This window comes from Danio rerio, chromosome 16, assembly GCF_052040795.2.
Source record: "Danio rerio strain M-AB ecotype USA chromosome 16, GRCz13ab, whole genome shotgun sequence".
Taxonomy (NCBI): Eukaryota; Metazoa; Chordata; class Actinopteri; order Cypriniformes; family Danionidae; genus Danio; species Danio rerio.
The window spans coordinates 61,080,001-61,087,500 of record NC_141036.1 but is presented as its reverse complement, the minus strand read 5'-3'; the positions used below and the strand labels follow the sequence as shown (position 1 = coordinate 61,087,500).

Here is a 7,500-nt window from a genome sequence, read left to right as displayed (position 1 = left end):
ACACACACACACACACACACACACACACACACTGTCATGTCTGCTGCTCATCTGCTGTGTTTGTGTGTGTGTGTGTGTGTGTGTGTCTCTACAGGTGCGCTGCAGCACTGCAGGTCATGGTCAGGTGGGTGGGCATCAGCTGAGTGAGGGGTGTGTTCTGTGATCAGCCCCCTGCTGCTGTCTGCTGCATTATGCTGAGGGCTGGACGGAGAGCAGCGGTGTGAGATTCATCATCAGAGCGAGCTATGCATCATGAAATTGAGCTCTCTGCCCTCAAAAGAGCTGGAAGGAGGGGATACAGCGGAGCTTACAGGAGATGCTGCTTGATCTTGAGGTGCTGCTGGAAGCGCTGGCTCCTACACCATCTGCTCAAAAGAAAGATTTGCTGTTATTGCAGTGAATGTGGAAAACGGCGTTCAGATTATGAGAAAGCTGAAGGAGAACAGAAGACTGAGGAGAGCCGGCTGGAGCAGCAGCGCGCGCAGGTCGAGCAGAAACACCGTCACCTACTGGAAGAGGGTGCGTTCCCTGCTGGAAGTGTTGTAGCCTCCTCTCCTCTCCTGAGTTAATAACTTGCGTTTGGTTCCGTCATTACTGTGTGTGATGAGGAAACTTCTGTCCTTCTGTTTGAGAGGATAGCTGTAGCTTATAAGTGGAGTGACACTGAGCGCACGTCACTCCTTCAGTGTGTCCCAGCAGGTTTATTCTGCTTTATCTGCAGTGGAGATCCACATTTACGAATATGTGAAGACGTCTTTGTTAACGATTGATGAGCGTGTGCCAGAGAGTTATCGCCAGCAGTCTCGTTCTTTGTGGCGTGAACCCAACCGAACACACATGGAATTCGTGAGAGACCTAGGTTGGCTTTCTAATCGTTGGCGTATGTCGGCTGAAGTGAACACATTAGACGATCTGATAAATGTAGTTTTAATGGACCGGTTTAGCAATACGCTTCCAGATATTGTTGTAACTAACATTGCCGAGCGTAACGTTAAGACCGCTTCCCAGGCAGCAGTGCTGGCCGATGAGAGGGAACTCGTAAATCTCATACAGACGGGCTCAGAGGACGCCGCCTTCCTCCACGCGTAAATTCTCCACCCGTTTCTCTGAATCAGGCACGGTGTTCTAAAAGTCCATCAAATAGACACGACTCGATTTGTAACTACTGCTTAGAGGAAGGGCATTGGAAATCTGGCTGTCCAGTTCAACAGTGTAAATCGGCTGCGCTCGTGGCCCCTGCACCGCTGCCCTGCATCCCATTTCTGCGGTATGCCAACCTTCGTGTATCTGATGTGCCAGGTCACTCACTATCCGGCTGCGTTTCCTTTGCGTTCTATTTACACTAAGTCTACTGTAAAAGCCTTCACTCAGTTCATCTCAGTTTTTGCTAAGGTTATTCAGTCTGAGAAGTCACTTCACTTCAAATTTGTTTGCCGAAGTCCTTCATCATCTGGGGGTTAAACACAATTTGTCCACCGCATATCACGCGCCGAGACAAGGTGTGCTGGGGCGTTGTTATTCCACCTAAAAATCTTTGCTCCGGGCGTCTTGTTTTGAGATGGACAGAGATTGGCAGGAGGGCCTGCCGTGGCTGATGTTGGCAGCCAGAAAAGCAACTCAGCAAAGTATTGGTTAAAGTCCGAATGAACTTGGTCATGCACATAAAGTCTGTGGTTTGCTGGCTGTCTTGCATGATTAGTGGACCGATTTAGAGAAGCTATCCGACTATGTTTTGGGTTTTTGTCGACAGCTTTCGTTGGCCTGGGAACTGGCTAAAGAGCAGCTGGGTAGTTCTCAGAGACAAATGAAACGCCTGATTGACCGTCGCACTGAACACCGGCACCGGTGACCAGGTCATTGTGCTGCTCCAAGTGTTGGCATCAGCTTTCCAAGCCAAGTGTGCTGGGCCGTGTAAGGCCTGGATTATACTCGACGCTTTCGCTTGAGTGCGCGGCGCATGTGATGTTATCACAAAGTTTGCGAAGGTTTGCTTTGGGCGCGCAACATGATTTCGGCTGGTGAGTGCATGCGAACAGTGCGCGCGGCGCCGCAACAGATTTGAGTTGAATATAAAACACTCTGAAGAGATTTTGTCTGAAACACTACGACTGTACAGACACCTTAATGATCCGTGATCATAACCTGATGATCAATAATTCTTGGCTAGAGATGGCAGCAGCCGTGGGAAAGGAGGAACCTTTTTGCTAAAATGTTTGAAAAAACCTGAGGGATGAGTCTGTTAAAGCCAAAACAGGCCATGGCAGAAGTGGAGAGCCAGTACACCGGGGCTTTACTGGTGATCATGGTCAGGAGTGTTGGAGCAGTATTGCCCTTCTAGCATAAGTAGAGGACAGAAACCAGCCAGACAGTGATGTGTGAACTGTGGAGCGGGCTAAATCTAATAAAACATCAGTATTTTTTACATTTACATTTACATTTAGTCATTTAGCAGACGCTTTTATCCAAAGCGACTTACAAATGAGGACAAGGAAGCAATTTACACAACTATAAGAGCAACAATGAATAAGTACTAAAGGCAAGTTTCAGGTCTGTAAAGTCTAAGAAGGGAAGTATTAGTAGTGTTAGTAGGAAGTTTTTTTTTTTTTTTTTTTTGTACAGTTAGTTAGTGTGATATTCAAAGAGGCAATTATGAAGTGTAGTGGAGACTAAATAGTTGAGTTTTTAGTCGTTTCTTGAAAATAGCGAGTGACTCTGCGGTTCTGATGCAGTTAGGAAGTTCATTCCACCAACTGGGCAGATTGAGCGTGAGCGTGAGCGAAAGGGATTTTTTCCCTCTTTGGGATGGAACCACGAGGCGACGTTCATTCACAGAACGCAAGTTTCTGGAGGCACATACATCTGCAGAAGTGAGTGCAGATAAGAAGGTGCTAGGCCAGAAGTCACTTTGTAGGCAAACATCAGAGTTTTGAATTTGATGCGAGCAGCAACTGGCAGCCAGTGCAAACGGACTAGCAGCGGAGTGACATGTGCTCGTTTAGGTTCATTGAAGACAACCCGTGCTGCTGCATTCTGGAGCAGTTGAAGAGGCTTGATAGAGTTAGCTGGAAGCCCGGCTAGTAGAGAGTTGCAGTAATCCAGTTTGGAGAGAACAAGAGCTTGAACAAGGAGTTGAGCTGCATGTTCAGATAAGAAGGGTCGGATCTTTCTGATGTTATAGAGTGCAAATCTGCACGATCGAGCAGTTCTAGAAATGTGGTCAGAGAAGTTTAGTTGGTCATCAATCGTTACTCCAAGGCTTTTCACCATTTTGGATGCAGTAATGGTTGCCCCGTCCATCTGGATTGAGAAGTTATGGTGTAGAGTCGGGTTGGCAGAAACTACAAGCATTTCCGTTTTTGCGAGGTTCAGCTGAAGATGATGATCTTTCATCCAGTGTGAAATATCCAACAGGCAGGCTGAGATACGAGCTGGAACCGAGGGATCATCAGGATGAAAAGAGAGGTATAGCTGGGTATCATCAGCATAGCAGTGGTAGGAGAATCCATGTCTCTGGATGACTGGTCCTAGAGATGATGTGTAGATGGAGAAGAGAAGTGGCCCAAGAACAGAGCCTTGAGGTACCCCAGTGTTTAGATGCTGTAGGTTGGACACCTCTCCCCTCCAAGACACCCGGAATGACCTGTCAGAGAGGTAAGATCTGAACCATTGTATAACAGTGCCCGCAACGCCCAGTGACTCAAGCGTAGATAGCAGGATCTGGTGGTTGACAGTGTCAAAAGCAGCTGACAAGTCCAGCAAAATGAGGACTGATGATTTAGAGTCTGCTTTAGCCAGTCTGAGATCCTCCACGACCGAGAGCAGGGCAGTCTCAGTTGAGTGGCCTTTCTTAAAGCCGGATTGCTTGTTGTCCATGAGATTGTTTTGAGTAAGAAAGTCCAGGACTTGATTGAACACTACTTTCTCCAGAATCTTGGCCATGAATGGAAGCAGGGATACTGGTCTGTAGTTTTCAAGTAGCGTATGGTCCAGGTTGGGTTTCTTTAGCAGTGGGGTTACCCTAGCCTGCTTAAATGTAGTGGGGAATAAACCAGAGTCAAGAGATGTGTTAATTATGTGAGTCAGTGTTGGTATGACTGCAGGAGAGATGGCTTGCAAGAGATGAGAGGGAATGGGATCGAGTGGACAGGTGGTTGCATGGCTAGATAGCACAAGTTTGGACACCTCAGACTCAGAGAGCTGAGAAAAAGAGGTGAGTGTGTGTGGTGTTGGTGTTGTATCTTGCGTGTTTGTTGTAGGTGCAGCAAATTGAGCACTGATTTTTGCAGTTTTGGTGCAGAAGAATGTAGCAAAGTCATCAGTAGTAAGTGTGGAGGATGCGGGTGGAGGAGGAGGATAGAGGAGGGAGGAAAATGTTTTAAAAAGTAGGCGAGGATTAGTGGCATTGTTGATTTTCAGACGGTAATACGTCTGCTTTGCAGAAGTAACCTCAGCTGAGAAAGAGGACAGAAGAGTTTGGTATGTTAAGAGATGTGCAGGATTTTTAGTTTTCCGCCAAATTCTCTCCGCAGCCCGAAGTTTTGAGCGATGCTCACGGAGAGCATCCGAGAGCCAGGGTGCAGGAGGACTGGCACGGGCTGGCCTGGATGCAAGAGGACATAATCGGTCTAGACATGATGCTAGTGTGGAGCAGAGTGTATTAGTGGCACTGTTCGAATCAAGTGCAGTGAGTTTGCGAGATGGAGAAAGAGAGTCTGAAACAATGGTGGATAGTCTATTGGGTGAGAGAGATCGTAGGTTTCTGCGAAAGGTAACCAGTGTTGGAGTGTGTGGCGGCTCAGGAGTAATGTGGATGTTGAGAGACAGAAGGAAATGATCAGATATTTGTAGTGGAGTTACTATTGTTTGATCAGTGAAGCAGTGTCGTGTGTAAATAAGGTCTAGCTGATTACCTGATTTGTGGGTAGCAGAAGTAGGTGCTCTTTTTAGGTCAAAAGAGGCAAGCAAAGTCTGAAAGTCTGCAGCTTGCGGTTTGTCAACGTAAATGTTGAAGTCACCTAGCACCAATAAGGGAGTGGCAAAATTAGAAAAAGATGAGAGAAGAACATCCAGTTCATCTAGGAAGTGACCTAATTTACCTGGTGGGCGGTAGATGACAACCACATTTATGTAGAAGGGGTGGATAATGGTGACTGCATGGAATTCAAAGGAGCTGATTGTTGGCAGGGACGGTATCAGAGTAAATTTCCATTCTTTGGAAATTAGTAGTCCAGTCCCACCCCCTCTCCCTGTCTGACGAGGAGTGTGGGAAAAAGAGAAATTAGCAGAAAGAGTAGCATGTGTAGCAGTGTCCTCCGGCCTCAACCAGGTCTCAGTTAGAGCCATGAGATTATAGTCAGAATATGTAGCTATGGAGGTAATAAAATCAGCCTTGTTAACAGCTGATTGACAGTTCCAGAGGCCCACGGAGAGAGAGAGTTGTGAAATAGTAGATACATGTATTGAACGAAGGTTGTGAGGATTACGCCTGCAGCGTACCTCCCGTGTTTTGCGAGTGTTAGTAACAACAGGAATTAGAAAACACATAATAAAAGTGCACTGACAACAAAAAATACGTGTAAAGTAAAACAATACAGTAAAGTACTCAAGTGCTTTGTCGGTGTCTTTGCTTGGTGGAGTCGCGCAGGTAGAGTCGATGGTCTTTACACTCGTCGGTCTTCACACGAGGCGGTCTTCACACGAGCCTGCCGCGACCGCTGCCGCGGTGAACTAGTTGTTTATATAACCCCAAAGCACTAGCTGATTGAATTCAGCTGGACACGCCTCGAGAGTCAAAACAAGGGCCGAAACTGAGGCGGACGACGCGAAACCGCGTCTGCGTTCGCTACACAAGCTCTTATAGTAACCAAGGAAACAGTGGCTAAACAACTTCTAGTATTATACACAACTGAAAGCAAGTTTAAATGTCCTACAACTTTACACAAACAGCTGGAAACAAGTCCTCAAACCATACACAACAACTGAAACAAATCTTAAATGTACTTACAGGCTGCTGGTCTAGATGCTGCTAAAGTGCTTCTCCTTTTTTAGTAAAGATATATATATTTTTGCTTTTATTTATGTCATAATAAAAATATATGTGTAGAGTAACCTGCATTCTGCTGTCTGTAATATTTTAATAAACTTTATCAGGTAAAACTGTCTGAGATATGAACATAAGCAGGTGATGCAGCACAGTTTGATTTAAAACATCTTGAAGTTATAAAAATCCTTATAATCATTTATATAATTTATAAAAACAAAAATCATGCGTTTAAAAGTATTGAATGATATTAATGATATGACGTAGTTCCGGAAACTTCCTACTTCTCTTTATCCGTCTGACTTTACGGTCAGTTTCTTTTGACGCACTCTGATGTTTTAAAGAATATCACAACAGTGAATACGGCGAGTATAAAAATCTCGTTCGTTTCGTGAGGTGCGTGCACAGTCAGCGGAGCTGCACGATGTGGCGGAGACTCTTAAACAGTGGGTATATGATCTCAAACATCTAGATGCTCCTCAACAACAAGAATTAATTAGATTGTTGTCTGAGTTTCCACAGTTATTCTGCAGTGTACCGACACAAACTAATGTTAACGCATGATATAGATGTGGGGGAATCCATGCCGATTCACCAGTGTTTCCAACGAGTTCTGTTGAATGAACGTTATGTACTGAGAACAGAAGTCCAGTGTTTGCTCGACAATCAACTGGCTGAACCCTCTCCCTCTAGCTGCTCGTCTCCTTGCCTTTGGGTTATGAAGTCTGACGATAGTTTTTGAACAGATTATAGAAAACTCAATTCAGTTAAAAACCAGACTCCTTTCCTCTTCTGGAGATGGAGACCTGTACTGATCACGTGGGTGAAGCAATATTCCCGACTGAATTGGATTTCCACAAGGGCTATTGGCAGGTCCCGTTAACCAAGCGATATCATCGTTTATAACACCTGATGGGCTATTCTCTTACCGGGTGATGAGCTGCAGCCTGCGGAATGCGCAGAGACGTTTCACAGGTTAGCGAACACAATGGTCACGGGACTAGAAGGGGTTACCGTTTATTTGTGGTAGGTGACAGCTGGCCAGAGCATCTTCGCCGTTTAAGCCGCCTCACCTTGATCGCTTCACGCAGGCCGACCTTACCATCAATCATTCCAGCATCCAGAAAGAGGAGCTGAGATCAACTGAGCTCTCCAACACTGAGGTGTATGTGGGAGGAGATAGGAGACACACACACACACACACACACAGAGCTCACACACACACACACATTCACACACGTCCTGACAGACAGCCACATCTGCTGGTCAGAGATTATGAGCTGCTGAACGTGATCTGTGTGTGTTTACAGAGTGTGTTTATGAGGGAAAGACACACACACACTTTCATCACTAGATCATGTGACTGTGTAATCCTCAGAGAATTACGGCATCTTCCTGTGGAGTTTTACTGTGTTTCTCTATAAAACACACACACACACACACACACACACACACACACA

General features: G+C 45.8%; 1 protein-coding gene across 8 annotated transcripts in view; it reads right to left on the bottom strand.

Annotated features, from left to right (window-relative positions):
- The window catches only part of vps13b (vacuolar protein sorting 13 homolog B), a 90,618-nt gene that overhangs the window by 14,266 nt on the left and 68,852 nt on the right, over positions 1 to 7,500 (bottom strand). The gene's annotated exons all lie outside the window — the stretch shown is intronic.